Genomic DNA, 16193 nt, shown 5'->3' with positions numbered 1-16193 from the left:
AACATGTGAGAATATGTTTAATAGGGATTCTGCATCCTGAATGAGGGTGTGTAATGTCTCTAAATGACCACATGTGGTGCAGCCCGTACATTTATAGTACCCATTGGCTTTAGACATGAAGTGACTCAGACGAGACCGTTCGTAGTCAGTAATATCATTATGGACCAGTGTGTCCTTCAAATTACGTCCCCTCCTGTAGCAATTTAAAACATTGGTGTCTCGGAAAGGTAAGTTCCTATCTGTTTTTATCAGCGACCAGTATCTCTTTGTGGCATGCCCTATATATTTACTGTGATGTGAATATGTGTTTACAAATGGGCATATCTTTTTTTCTACATGACTTTTTGGTAGAAGACAATTATTACGGGGTATGGCTAATGCTTTTCTTTTGGCCTTTTCTAAATCTGAAGCCAAATAACCCCTTTGCAGAAATCATGAGTCATAGCGTCAATCTGTGCTTCTACTTCATGCTCCTCACTGGTGATTCTCCTAATGCGTAAAAACTGCGAGAAGGGCAACCCGTTCTTCATAGGTAAGGGATGGTTACTCTGTGCATGGAGAAATGTGTTTTTATCGGTAGGTTTCGTATAAATGATAGTCACCAACTGATTATTAATATTCTTAGTCACTACGTCCAATTAATGGACTTGTTTCTCATCACATTGATGGGTAAACTTAATGTTTTCATCCAAATTGATAGCATCCATTTCGCAGGAAAATTCAGTTGCGGAACTATTCCAGAGGATTAATATATCGCCTATATAACTAATAAATAAGAGGATCTTATCTCCAAAAGTAGGATTACGTAAAAAAAAGTTGTTCTTCAACAGTGAACATCTACGCTTTTGCAAACGCAGGGGCCACATTTGAGCCCATTGCGCAGGCCTTCAATTGTAAAAAGTGTTCGCCATTGAAGAAGTTGTTTAGTGTCAAGGTTTTTTTAAGCAATGTCAGAAAAAAATTAAGATCTGGTCTGACATAATGTTCATTTTTCTTAAGAAGATCACACACAGCATTAAGTCCCTGAGTGTGTGGTATGTTGGTATACAGTATAAACTAACCACGTCTACCACACACATCAAGAACTTATCAGGAAGATTTTTCAATTCCTGTATTTTCAACAACAAATCAGTAGTATCCTTCAAAAAAATTTTTTTATGCTGTATAACAGGTTGCATGAAAAAGTCTAAGTACTTAGCAATATTTTGCATCAAGGATCCCCTTGCTGCAATTATTGGGCGCCCAGGGGGGCATGTAGGGTGTTTATGCACCTTGGGCAAAGTATATAATATTGAAGTCTTAGGGAAATCGCAAGTAAGTGCTTGCAACGTTATCTTATCGATGATATTATCTTCAAATGCTTGTAATAGAATTTTGTCGATCTCTCTTTTAACAGTAAGGGGAGGATCTTGGTCCAACTTTTTGTATACAGACACATCCTTCAACTGTTTGTATATTTCTTCGATGTAGGAGATACGATCCTGAAAGACAATGGCACCACCTTTATCGACCGACCTTATCACAATTGACTTGTAGTCACTCAGTGTTTTAAGAGCCTGAAATTCCTCCTTTGTGAGATTTTTTGGAATATTGCTGTTTATCTTCACGGACATTGTTGCTGTCTGATCCAACATACGTGTATCGCTTCAAATAGAAGTATTATGCGTTTGTAGCTCAAAGCAAGATTTCTTCTTAAATGGCTGATTATTGGGGGTCAATTGGGGTTCTATGGGTCTATTATGAAAGTATTATTTCAACTTCAGATTGTGCTGATGCCTCCAAAGATCAACAGACCAATATAACGGTTGACATACGAAAGTCCTTTATTAAGTAGGGATCTTTCAGGTGGCAAAAGATTATAGGAGGATAGATTGATAATTAAGTCCTCCTGTTGTATTTTCTTCTGCCTCTTCTTTGCCCACCCTTCCGTGCCCCTGGTGTGGGTAGTTACCCCTAAAGGGGGTTTCTGATTGGATGTTCAAGAAATGAGTTCAAAGTGCAGTAGTATATAGCAGCAAATATATATATTTTATTAAGAAGCATTTTTTATCATATGCTTTTCTATGATCTACTTTGACTGGTTCACTGCTGTGGAATTGAGTTTTAAAGCATGGTGTTCTAGTATTCCACATTGAGTATATCTAGTTTGAAGTATATCTAGTTTGAAGCGTACTACCATTATCTTACTGCTGCCTGTGAGTTCTGGATTAACTCAATTACCATTTGCTGCTATATACTACTGCATTTTGATACCATGTGCATATGTTAATGTGTTGCTAAAAATATTTTTTTACCTCTTCTGTGAAGTATACACAGATTGTTCTAGCTGATGCTGCTTTATATGAATGCACCTTGAAAATATATATCTTTGGCTGCTATAAAACGTCTTTTTGACTGATGTATGGACATTAACTTTATGATGCTACACTTGTGCTTACCAGTGTATTCAAATTAGTCAGCATTTGACTTGTGCCCGTTGTTCTGGTGGTACAATATGGCGACCCAACCCTTTCTGGTTAATGAAGGGAGTGATGGTCTGATCACACTGCCTATTGGGGAAATACTTACATTTTCAGATTCAGATGCTGAAGTAGTGTAATTTAAAAGCACATTTAAAGAGGCGGTGGGGGAGGAGAGTGCTGAAGATATGTATCACCGGTTGCTTAACTATAAAAAGAGGGAGATTTACTGTTTTCTACATGGCACCACCCTGTCCGATTATTTTCGTGTTAAAATGATCCCAAGGGGATTCCGGATCAATAACATCCCCACCATAGGACGTAACAACAATGCTTTTTGTCGCCGTTGGGTGGCGGTATTAAAAAAGTGCTCAATGGACCTAATTCTTCTAGTTATAGAAGAAGCCTCCAGGGAACTTACCAGTGTATGCCAGAAGATTTCAGATCTAGAAACCCAGTATAAATCCCTGCTCCTTAATGACTCTACCACTAATTGGTATGAAAAATTATATGCTCATATCGATTCCTATCGTAAGGAGCTCATTAAGTACAAGAAAAATAAATTAACAGTTGTTGAAAAAGATTATGCTGAGCACAATGTGTACCAATGGGCAATGGCCAAAACACGGCAGAAGAGAAGGCAGGAAGGGTTTCGCCTGAGGGCTTCAAGAAAAAACTTTTTGGACACTGAACCCTCATCTGGTGAGGCATCAACACAAAGTGAGGGCGAACCCATTTCTGGAACATCCAATCAGAAACCCCTTTTAGGGGTAACTACCCGGGCCAGTTGCGTGGAAGGGTACGCACCAAGACCCACCGTGGTGGGCAATGAAAGAGGCAGAAGAAAATACAACAGAAGGACATAATTATCAATCTGTCCTCCTATAATCTTTTGCCATCTGAAAGATCCCTACTTAATAAAGGACTTTCGTATGTGCCCTTTGCCAAATTTGAACCGTTTAATTGGTCTGTTGATCTTTGGAGGCATCAGTGCAATCTGAAGTTGAAATAATACTTCCATAATAGACCCACAGAACCCCAACTGACACCCAATAATCACCCATTTAAGAATAAATCTTGTTTTGTGCCACAAACGCATAATGCTCCTATTTGAAGCTATACACGTATGTTGGATCAGGCAGCAACTGAGTCCATGAAGATAAACAGCAATATTCCCAAAAAATCTCACAAAGGAGGAATTTCAGGCTCTTAAAACACTGAGTGACTGCATGTCAAATGTGATAAGGCCGGCCAGTAAAGGCGGTGCCATTGTCCTTCAGGGTCGTATTTCCTACATCGAAGAAATATACAAACAGTTGAAGGATGTGTCTGTATACAAAAATTTGGACCAAGATCCTCCCCTTACTGTTAAATGAGAGATCAACGAAATTCTATTACAAACATTTGAAGATAATATCATCAATAAGATCTCGTTGCAAGCACTTACTTGCGATTTCCTTAAGACTTCAATATTATATACTTTGTCCAAGGTGCATAAACACCCTACATGCCCCCCTGGGCACCCAATAATTGCAGAAAGGGGATCCTTGATGCAAAATATTGCTAAGTACTTAGACTTTTTCATGCAACCTGTTATACAGCATCAAAAAACTTTTCTGAAGGATGCTACTGATTTGTTATTGAAAATACAGGAATTTAAAAATCTTCCTGATAAGTTCTTGATGTGTGTGGTAGACGTGGTTAGTTTATACAGTACCAGTCAAAAGTTTTGACACACCTTTGCATTCAGTGGTTTTTGTTTATTTAAATTATTTTCAACATAGTAGATTAATACTGGAGACATCAAAACTATGAAAGAACACATATGGAATTATGTTGTAAACAAAAAATCAAAATATGTTTTATATTTTATATTCCTCAAAGTAGCCCCCTTTTGCTTGGATGACAGCTTTGCACACTCTTGGCATTCTCTAAATCAGCTTCATGAGGTAGTCTCCTGGAATGGTTTTCCAACCATCTTGAAGGAGTTCCCAGAGATGCTGAGCACTTGTTGGCTGCTTTCCCTTGACTCTGCAGTCCAACTCAGACCAAACCAGCTCAATTGGGTTTAGGTTGGGTGATTGTGGAGGCCAGGTCACCTGACACAGCACTCCATCACTTTCCTTCTTGGTCAAGTAGCCCTTACACAGTCAGGAGGTGTGTTTGGGGTCATTGTCTTTTTAAAAAACAAATGATGGTCCCAGTAAGCACAAACAAGATGGGATGGCATGGCGCTGCAGAATGCAAGTTCTCGATGTGTGTGGTAGACGTGGTTAGTTTATATACCAACATACCACACACTCAAGGACTTAACGCTATGCGTGATCTTCTTGAGAACAATGAACATTACGTCGGACCAGATACTAATTTTTTTTTACATTGCTTAAAAAAACCTTGACACTAAACAACTTCTTCAATGGTGAACACTTTTTACAATTGAAGGGCTGCGCAATGGGCTCAAATGTGGCCCCTGCGTTTGCAAATGCATACATGTTGCTATTGAAGAACAACTTTTTTTTAAGTAATCCTACTTTTGGAAATAAGATCTTCTTATTTATTAGTTATATAGGCGATATATTAATCCTCTGGAATAGTTCCGCAACTGAATTTTCCTGCGAAATGGATGCTATCAATTTGGATGAAAACATTAAGTTTACCCATCAATGTGATGAGAAACAAGTCCATTAATTGGACGTAGTGACTAAGAATATTAATAATCAGTTGGTGACTATCATTTATACGAAACCTACCGATAAAAACACATTTCTCCATGCACAGAGTAACCATCCCTTACCTATGAAGAACGGGTTGCCCTTCTCGCAGTTTTTGCGCATTAGGAGAATCACCAGTGAGGAGCATGATGTAGAAGCACAGATTGACGCTATGACATGATTTCTGCAAAGGGGTTATTTGGCTTCAGATTTAGAAAAGGCCAAAAGAAAAGCATTAGCCATACCCCGTAATAATTGTCTTCTACCAAAAAGTAATGTAGAAAAAAAGATATGCCCATTTGTAAACACATATTCACATCACAGTAAATATATAGGGCATGCCACAAAGAGATACTGGTCGCTGATAAAAAAAGATAGGAACTTACCTTTCCGAGACACCAATGTTTTAAATTGCTACAGGAGGGGACGTAATTTGAAGGACACACTGGTCCATAATGATATTACTGACTACGAACGGTCTCGTCTGAGTCACTTCATGTCTAAAGCCAATGGGTACTATAAATGTATGGGCTGCACCACATGTGGTCATTTAGAGACATTACACATCCTCATTCAGGATGCAGAATCCCTATTAAACATATTCTCACATGTTCCAATAGATATGTGATATATGTGATTAAATGCCCCTGTGGTCTTGCCTATGTCGGCAAGACCATATGTATGTTTAAGGAAAGAGCAGCTCAGCATAGCTCTGCCATATGCCTAGCTATCCAATGGAAAGATATAGATCAGCTTACTGCTGGGTATTTCCGGGAAGCTAAACATTCCTTATCAACCCTGAGATGCAAACTGGTGGACCATGTTCCACCATTGATGAAAGGGGGAGATCGTGACAATTTATTACTAAGGTTAGAATCCCGCTGGATCTTCAAATTAAACACACTGTCACCAAATGGTCTCAGTGAGACAATCAGCTATACCCCTTTCCTATGAGGTTGTTGGTTTCCCTAGCGAGTTTGTGTCATATTTCCAATATTACCAGTTGATGAGGATCATTTATTATTATTATTATTATTATTATTATTATTATTATCATTTATTAACAGTTTCTTATATAGCGCAACAAATTCCGTCGCGCTTTACAATTTGAATTAACATTATACTTGGTTGTAAAAGACATACATACATAAAAGACATACATAAGGGTAAGAGGGCCCTGCTCGCAAGCTTACAATCTATAGGGAAATAGGTGTTGATACAGAAGGATAGGTGCTACATATTGCAAATTGGTCCAGCCCGATTGCAGATGTTCTTGGTGGGCTGTATAAACCAATCACACTGGAAAGTTGGCCTAGGGTTAGAAGGATGTTAAATTGAAGACAGAGAAGATGTGATAGGTGTTTACTATAAGAAGAGAGTTAGATAGGGAGCTATAAAATGTTAGGTGGGTGGTCCTGGAATCTGATAAGCTTGTCTGAAGAGGTGAGTTTTCAGAGAACGCTTGAATGTTTGGAAACTAGTGGAAAGTCTTATTGTGCGTGGGAGGGCATTCCACAGGGTGGGTGCAGCCCCAAAAAAGTCCTGTAACCGTGCATGGGAACAAGTAATGCGTGGGGATGAGAGACGCAGATCTTGTGCAGAGCGGAGATATTGAGTTGGAAGATAGTTTGAGATAGGTGAAGAGATGTATGTTGGTGTGGTTTGGTTAATATCTTTATGTGTGAGTGCAAGTATTTTAAATTGAATACGGTAGAAGACCGGCAGCCAATGGAGAGACTGACAGAGTGGAGCAGCAGACACTGAATATTTGGTGAGAAAGATCAACCTTGTGGCTGACTTCAAAATGGATTGAGGTGGGGAGAGGCTGTTTTTGGGAAGACCAGTCAGGAGACTATTGCAATAGTCAATGCGGGAAATTATGAGTGCATGTATTGGAGTTTTTGCAGTGTCTTGCGTAAGACTTGGTCGAATTTTGGCTATGTGTTTTAGATGTATGTAACAGGATTTAGAGACAGATTGAATGTGGGGATCAAAAGACAGTTCAGAGTTAAGGATGACACCTAGGCAGCGAGCTTGTGAGGTGGGGTTGATTGTCGAGTTGTCAAGAGTAATAGAGATATCAGGTTGGTAACTACTATTGGGCGGTGGAAATATAATTAATTCTGTTTTAGAAATATTAAGTTTGAGGTGGTGAGATGACATCCAAGATGAAATGGCAGAGACATTCAGTGACACGGACCAGCACAGATGGTGACAAATCTGGCGAGGATAGGTAGATTTGAGTATCATCCGCATACAGATGATATTGAAAACCAAAACAGCTGATTAGTTTTCCAAGAGAGGTGGTATATATTGAGAAAAGCAGAGGACCTAATACTGAGCCTTGTGGTACTCCAGCTGATAGAGGTAACGAAGTGGAGGTAGAATCAGAAAAGCGAACAGTGAAAGAGCGATTAGATAGGTAGGATGAGAACCAAGAAAGGGCTGTGCTTGGAGACCTAGGGATTGTAGTGTTTATATGAGAAGAGAGTGGTCAACAGTGTCAAAGGCAGCAGAGAGATCTAGAAGAATTAGAAGTGAATAATGGCCTTTAGCCTTGGCAGTGACCAGATCATTTACTACCTTAGTCAGTGCTGTCTCAGTGGAGTGTTGGGAATGAAAGCCTGACTGAAGTGGATCCAATAAGTTGTGGGTGTTAAGAAAGTGCATGAGGCGAGTGTAGGCAAGTCTTTCCAGTAGCTTGGAAGGGCAAGGTAGCTGGGAGATAGGATGGTAATTTGAGAGAGAGTTAGGGTCAGAATTTTGTTTTTTCAAAATGGGAGTGATCACTGCATGCTTGAACAGAGATGGAAAGATACCAGTAGAGAAAGAGAGATTACAGATTTTAGTTAAGTGTGGAATGAGCACAGGACACAGAGCTTTACTGATTTGTGAGGGTATAGGATCAAGAGGAGAGGTAGTAGAGTAGGAGGATGAGAAGAGTGTAGCTACTTCATCTTCCTTAGTGGGGTCAAATGATGAGAAAGTGCCACTGGGTTCAGGTAGGGAATTGAACAAGACCCTGGCTGAGGAAGTGCATACCATTTCATTTCGGATATTATCAATGTTGTTCTTGAAATAGGAAGAGAGATCTTGTGCACTGATAGTAGCAGGTGGGTTGGGTGACGGAGGGGTAAGAAGTGATTTAAATGTATTAAAAAGTTGCTTGGGGTTAGAGGCTTGGGCAGAGATAACAGATTGGAAATATGTCTGTTTGGCATTATCCAGTGCATTACGATAAGAGTGGTAGATCGTCTTATATGTGAGGAAGTCACTTGTAGTCTGAGACTTTCACCACTGACGTTCTACTTTACTTGAAAGTTTTTGTAGGTGTCTTGTGAATTTGGAATGCCACGGTTGACGTCTAAGTCTACGCAGAATGTGATGGGTAGCTGGGGCTACTACATCAAGGGCTAGTTCTAGGGTCTGGTTCAGGTGTGATACAGCAGTCTCATGAGAAGTGAAATCAGAAATAGGCAAGAGTGATTGTTGCAGAGAGTTGCATATTTGTTCAAAATTAATAGCATTAATATCTCTGCGGGTTTGAGGAGGTTTGGTTGATCTGCTTGGCATTGAAGTTGAAGTAATGGAGGAGAGTGTGCAGGTGATAAGGTTATGATCTGAGAGAGGGAAAGGAGAATTAGTGAAATCAGAGACTGAGCATAGACTGGTACATACAAGATCAAGGCAGTGGCCATCTTGATGAGTAGAGGAGTCAGTCAATTGGGAGAGGCCAAGAGAGGATGTTAAGGAGAGAAGTCTGGAGGCATGAGGGGATTGTGGACTGTCAATGGGGATATTGATATCACCCATAATAATGGTGGAGATGTCAGAGGATAGGAGGTGAGGGAGCCAGGCTGAAAAATGTTCCAGAAATTGAATGGGTGGTCCAGGTGGATGATAGATAGCAGCAATGCGCAGAGAGAAAGGAGTGAAAGTCCTAATAGAATGTACTTCAAATTATGTAAATGTAAGGGATGGTACCTGTGGAATAACTGTGTATGTAAAAGATTGGGACAGTAGTATTCCTACTCCACCTCCTTTACTATTACCAGGCCTGGAGGTGTGTGTGAAGTGTAGGCCACCATGTGAGAGCGCTGAAGGGGAGGAAGTGTCTGATTGTGTGAGCCATGTTTCTGTTAATGCCAGAAGATTGAGGTTATTTGAAATAAAGAGGTCATGGATGGATGTCATTTTGTTGCAGACAGAGCGCATTCCATAAGGCACATTTCAGTGTTGTGGAGGGTGATGGGAGGCATGTGATGTGTCTTTATATTCCGTTGTGAGTAGGGCATGTGGGTAGGGCTGGGATTTGGTGATATGTCACCAGCTAAGAGAAGTAGAAGGAGAGAGATATAAACCCATATATGGGTCATATGACCGATATATGATTAATTTGTATATACAGACATGATGATTTGTTTGCTCTGCAGCACATATCATTAATTGTATATGCTGTTGTAATTTGTTATGGCAGATATATGCTTATTTGTTTACCAGTCTTTTTTTACATGTTATATATAGACACTGAGTAATGGATTAGAGTATATGGTGCACTGGACACTTTATGCACAGTTTTTTCATTCACTATTGTATTGTCATTTATATTATTGTATTGCCGATACTTGTTATGTTTCCATGGCACCGGCTCGGCCCCCGTCTCCCGTCACGATGTCATCATGCACGATGTCATCATGCCCATGACCGGAAGCTGTGTGGCCGCCACCGATGCACATGAGGGTGATGGTGGGTATAAAAGGTGAGTTATTGTATGTTTGTTTTATCCTTGACAAAAGATGTAGTAAACATCTGAAACGTTGGCTTAACTGGCTGAATGCTGTGACCATCATTTCTTCTAAGTCCCTGGAGTGCTGCCGTCTGCGTCTTTATATATATATTTATATATACACACAACAAAGAACTGGCGGCACTCCAGACGTCTTATCGGAATGCAAAAAGTGCTTAAAGTTTAATTCAAATTGAACTTTAAGCACTTTTTGCATTCTGATAGCTGCATGCAGCACTCATAGCTCTTTTCATCCAAAATAAAGACTGCGGACAGTATATAATTTCCTGATGACAATATTAAATAATATATTGAAACATTGAAAGTTGACACGCTGTCCGCAGTCTTTATTTTGGATGAAAATAGCTATGAGTGCCGCACCTTACCGAATATATATATATATATATATATATACATATATAATGCTGCACAGAGATATACAGTGCAGGACAGTATTTTCAGGCAACTGAAAAACTGCCTGCGGGGACTTTGTAGGGTCAACTTGTTAATACAACTGCTGTCCCTGTGAGGTTTTTTACTAAATAGAGTGTTTAATTATTGAGAAAAATAAAAACGTTGTGTTGATGTTGGCCAATACTATTTGATGTTGAATAGACCTCTTAGAATAAACTATATCAACCAATCAGATTCTTGCTTTCATTGTCTAAATAGCACTAGACAGGTAAAAAAAAAAAAATTGCTGATTGGTTGCTATGCCTTAAGGTGCCTACACACATATCGATGTGCTCACGATCCGACCTGAGGCACGATTTCCCTTGAACTCTCCCCAGGCAGCTCCCCGGCAGTTGTGGTCACGATTTGGAGTAAAAAATGTCCAATTTGACTTAAGATCTATCGTTCATCCAGTGCATTGTGTCCCAGATTAGCAAATCTGCCCTACAGCATGGCAGATCTGAAGATGTGATGTACAACGAGCAGGGACACGCATCGGCATCGTGATCGTGAGTTGTAACTCACAATTTGGGCATATTTTACACGATTTGTTGTCACGATTCATCACAATCGGGCAAATCGTGTAAAAAATCGCCATGTTTGTAGGCACCATAAGGATTAATTTTGCTAACAATAAAATATGTGGACATTCTGCAAATTTCATTTAGTGTAAAATTCCTATTTGTTTGCATATATCATTACTGTACATGCCCAATTTCATGCATAACCTATTCCAACTTTGCTGACACAAGGCCTAATTCAGACCCGCTCGCGAGCGCAGGACGCTCGCAAGCGGGTCGATGGTGCCCTAATGCACATGCGCACGACGGAGGGAGCCTTGAGCATTCACTTCTCTGGGGAACTGGGCCAATCTTGGAGACTGATTTACTCTTTTGGGAGTTTGAGAGAGCTCCCCAAGATTCAGTATTCAGTGAGACTAGTCAAGTGGTGAAAATTAGGAGTCAGTATAAAATGTTAGCAATTTACAAGAATTTGCAGTTTTATGTACAGAAATGCCACTGTTGTTACAAGTGTACAATAGTGATACATGTAATAACGACTGCTACAATATTCTCTTATTATCAAATTGTATTTGTTATTTCAATGAGGCTGAAACAGTATTCTTGGATAGAGACGTATCAAGTTTACACTGTGTTATTAAAATGTGATAGAAAGCAGGATTTAAAAGTAATATTTTTCCATCTGTGGGCCTGATTCAGAGCCGGACGCTCTGACCAGAGCGCTCGCTCTGAATGAGGGCCCTCCTACCTAAAAATGGAGCGGCCTTTTGGACGCTCACACCCCTTGAACATGGGCCCCCTACAACTGCATTCCCCTGGTGGACCCTTCATGCTCCACTCCGACACTGCTTGTATATTTGAGTTTCATAATGTTTCATAATGTATCACATTTTTTTATTATTTATATTTGGTGCATTTTGTATCTGCATTCCTTTATGACAAGATGTATGTTAACGACCTAGTCCTACACTTTAGCTCTTCCCATCCTCCCATCTCTGTACTCAGGTACAGACAAGTAACAGAGCTTCCTCTCATACCAATCTGAGTATTCATCTTATCCAGCTGCCAGTACAACTACTGTGTAACACACAAAAGAATTACATTAGACACACACAATGTATTACATTAGATACACCACTAATTCTAAATTCTAGGAGAATATAATGTATTAAATTAAAGAAATATGCCAGCGCTTGGTTTTACCCATATTGTACATGGTACCAGGTGCATGGCACTATTAATGCTGGGGGGAGTGGCATGGCCAGCGATATTACCCAGCATTAGGGGCAAAGCGGGGATGTGACCACGCGATCACATAATTTTGGCCCTGTCCCCACTATACAATGCTGAGATTACAGGCATTGTGAAGCAGGGTGCGGGATCATGATGACGCAAATTGTTTCAGGGGTTTGTGTGGGAGTTGCAGGGTCCCATAAGCTTGCAGCCCATCAACAAGGGACCCCAATTCTCTGCAAGTTCCTACACTAGCATTAATGCCCAACACACCATTACATTGCAGTTATTTGCACTCACCACTCAGTTACAGAGGGTAACATCCAGACAAGGGCTGACTTGTGAGCCACACCCATTTATTTAGCTATGGTTGGAAAGAGCCATGATAATATTAGACACAATTTTAAAACAAAAAATAAATATACGCTTGGTTTTACCCAAATTGTACATGGTACCAGCTGCATGGCAGTATTAATGCCCAATGTGTATACAAAATAGGAAGATTTTTGCTATAGTGCTAACAATAATATACTGCATCACCTGTGTGTTTCTAGCAAATAAAATCATGGGGATGTTGTTCATTTTTTGATTAACATTTAAGATTGCTGACCATTGTCAAGGGTCCCCAATTCTTGGCAAGTTCCTACACTAGCATTAATGCCCAACACACCATTACATTGCAGTTAGATGCACTCAGGTACAGAAAGTAACATCTAGAAAAGGGCTGACTGTATAATTCAGTTTCATAATGCATCACACTTTTAGTTATTATTTTGTTTTAGCCCTTTTTATATCTGCATTCCTTTGTGACAAGATTTATATTCACTACCTAGTCCTACCCTTTAGCTCTATCCCTTCCTCCCGCCTCTGTACTCAGGTACAGACAAGTAGCAGAGCTTCCTCTCATACCAAACTGAGTATTCTGCGTATCCAGCTGCTCAGCACAACTACTGTGTCACGCACAAGAGACATTGATCAGCTACTCAGGTATGACATCAGACACACCACTAATTGTAAATTCTAGGAGAATATATCGTATTATGTCCCTGTTTTTTATTCTGTGCCAAATTTGTAAGTGAGGTGAAAATCTTACAATGTGAATCTCAAATAAGGTAATGAATTAACTATATTTATGATTGAAATGTCATTACGGAATATATCATAAGGACTTGATAAATGGGTGCTCTTTATTTCTGTTTCATACACTAAAATGTGTGTGTCTGTGTGGTGGTATTATTGAAGTAATTTAAGTAATTACACATTTAGTAAATAAATGACATTTATTTACAATGTGCACAATAAAGTAGTTGTTAAAAAAACAGTCTTGAGGCCTAGAAATGTACCCTTACTTATGTATTGTACTATTGTAGAATATATATAGGATTTTATCATTTATAATGCCACATACTCTTACGTCATATTGAAGAAACGATCAATATTGCTGTTATTTCCTGTAGTAAAGCTGTGCAGTACATGCGTGTCTCAACATAGAGGAAAATATGACATTTACCTAATAAGATACAAATGCATTTATGTGTGTGCATGCCTTATAGGCAGAGTCATACAGGTAGGTAACAATGGTTCAAACCACCTGCGCCCTGTGAATGCAGCCCAGTTCACGCTTAGGAGCACCACTCCTTCAGAAATACACAAAATCACAAATTAAGCGTTCCACAGGCGTCATACAGGATTTATGCCAGGCAGTCTGGAGTGAATCGTGGTCACATATATTATCACACTATAAAATAAGCCGGAGCTTGTCTCTTTGAAGCTATTTTCAGCTATATCTCAACTATAACACAGGCTAATTCCTTTTATTAAAAAGAAATTATGTAATACATCTACTTTATTCACAAATAATTAAAAAGACATTAAAAAATAGCAAATGAGTTATAATTTGAGTACAGTGTAGTGAAAATATAGTATTTTGGTATAAGAAACTCTCTGTGGAAAGCTGGTTTGATCACAACAAGTGGTTGTGTTGCACTTTTAAGATTTTATTAAAAGCATGAGATTATCATTGTAAACATGAAAATGACCATGAAATTACACAGTCCTTTATTTATCATAGTGTTCCGATTTTATTTTTTGTTATTGTAAATTATTCTATCATTTGTCTACTAAGGACACTACTCTATTGTAGCCTAATGCCAATCATTTTACTTTGTTAGAAATATGGAAGCTATAAATTTCTCTTAATAAATTTGAATATATAAATAAATTTGAATGATTTACAATTTCCCCTTAATTTTTACTAAAATTAAAGTAAGTTTCATTATATATCAGAGCTACTAATAACATGCAGAAAATCAGAATTCAAAACTAATAAGGCTACAGATGTTTTTTTTAATGATCACATCATGAACTGTGGAGCAGTGGCGTATTTATTGGGGGTCAAGCAGGACTCGTACCCCCTGGACGGCACCGGACTGGTGGTGTGTGGGGGGGGGATCGCCACCAGCCATGGTCCAGGACACTGGTCAGTGTAGTGCGGACTACATAGTAACAAATACTGCCACCAGCGCTACCCAGACAGACTCTTATTGGCTGCTGCACCCACTGCTGGAGCTGGGCTGGCTTTCCGGCTTTCCGGCTCCCACAGTGGGTGATGGGAGAAACGTCATGACGGACGGAGGAGCTGACGGCGGCGGGCGCAGGAGCGGGGATTCAGGTGTTGGGGTTTTTTGTGTGTCTTTGTCCTTATATATGTAAGGGGCACTGTATAAGGGGTACTGGCACTGCAAAGGGGGTCCACTGCTGGGGGCACTGCATAGGGGGGACTACTATTGGGGGCACTGCATAGGTGGAACCACTACTGGGGGCAATGCATAGAGAGGAGTACTACTGGGGGAACTGCATAGGAAGAACCACTACTGAGGGCACTACATAGGGAGGACTACTACTGGGGGCACTTTATAAGGGGCATTACTGGGAACACTGCATAGGGGGGGACCACTACTGGGGGCACTGCATACGGGGAATACTACTAGCAGCACTGTATAAGGGGTATTACTGGGGGGGCACTGTATAAGGGGCACTGCATAAGGGCCACTGTATAAGGGTGCATTACTGAGGACACTGTATAAGGGTGCACTACTGGGGGCACTGTATAGAGGACACTACTACAGGGTGCATTGCAAGAGGGACACTAGTTCCTGGGGCATGGTGTGTCATGTTTACATGCCCCCATTTTCCAGTGACCACGCCCCTTGTGGTATGTGACCATGCCCACTTTTTCGGCATGCGCCGCACGTACTTGGGGGATGGGGGTGGGCTCCGTTGATTAACTTGCCCTGGGCTCCAAATTCCCTAGTTACGCCACTTATGTCATATTACGGGGGGAATTCAATTAGATTACATTTTTTAAGCAAATAAAGTGGGATTTTAATGCAATTCCATTAGGTCCTGTTTTATTCGCCCAAAAAAATACAGGTATGGATGTGGGTATGGAGAGGAGGATGAAGGGGGATGGAGAGTAATAGCCTGGGGGGTAGGCGTCCCTTTACCCCCTAAATGTGGCAGTATATAGAAAGTCTTTTGTTAGAAGTCCCGGTGTGGCCTCACTTACTTTGCTCTTCTTTCTTCTGTCTTTTTGTCGTGAGTTGATCCGGACCCTATTCCGATGAACACCGTCCGTGTGTTCACCAGCTTGTTCCCCGCAGTCATGCCGGGACACGTGTCACTTCCGGCGCCGGGGTATCGCAAGATACCGTGGGCCGTCATGGTGGGAGTCCCGGTCACTATCTGAGCGCTCTAACTCACCCGATGGTGAGGAGACTTGGAGGTGGATGGATTAGTGGTGTGGGGAGAATTGAGGGTTCTCTCAGGGTGGATGAACAGAAGTCTGAGAGGTGTACTCCGAACGCGTCGCGGCCGTCAGGCCTTCTTAGGGGAGTGATGTGGTGCCATCTTGGAAGAGGGCAATATATACATGTGTATTGGATGACATCATAAGGTGCCCTGGCTATCAATCTCCATGGTTATGTGGGCGTGGCGTGGGTGTCATAAGGTGTGTGTAATTAAGGCAGCT

The 16193-nt window shown here is 40.6% G+C and overlaps 1 protein-coding gene across 3 annotated transcripts in view; it reads left to right on the top strand.

The window, feature by feature from the left end:
• Positions 1-16193, top strand: part of INAVA (innate immunity activator) — a 202543-nt gene that overhangs the window by 48294 nt on the left and 138056 nt on the right. For 2 of the 3 annotated variants that reach the window (XM_088445758.1, XM_088445763.1), the window contains exon 1: positions 13071-13150. The exons of the other annotated variant lie outside the window; for it this stretch is intronic. The gene's annotated coding sequence lies outside the window, so the exon portion shown is untranslated. Of the gene's footprint in view, positions 1-13070; positions 13151-16193 lie in introns of those variants that run through there. 3 annotated transcript variants of the gene reach the window in all.

Source organism: Taudactylus pleione, unplaced genomic scaffold (genome assembly GCF_031769625.1).
Source record: "Taudactylus pleione unplaced genomic scaffold, aTauple2 ptg000387l, whole genome shotgun sequence".
In the NCBI taxonomy this organism is placed as follows: domain Eukaryota; kingdom Metazoa; phylum Chordata; class Amphibia; order Anura; family Myobatrachidae; genus Taudactylus; species Taudactylus pleione.
This window is presented reverse-complemented; position numbering and strand designations above follow the sequence as displayed.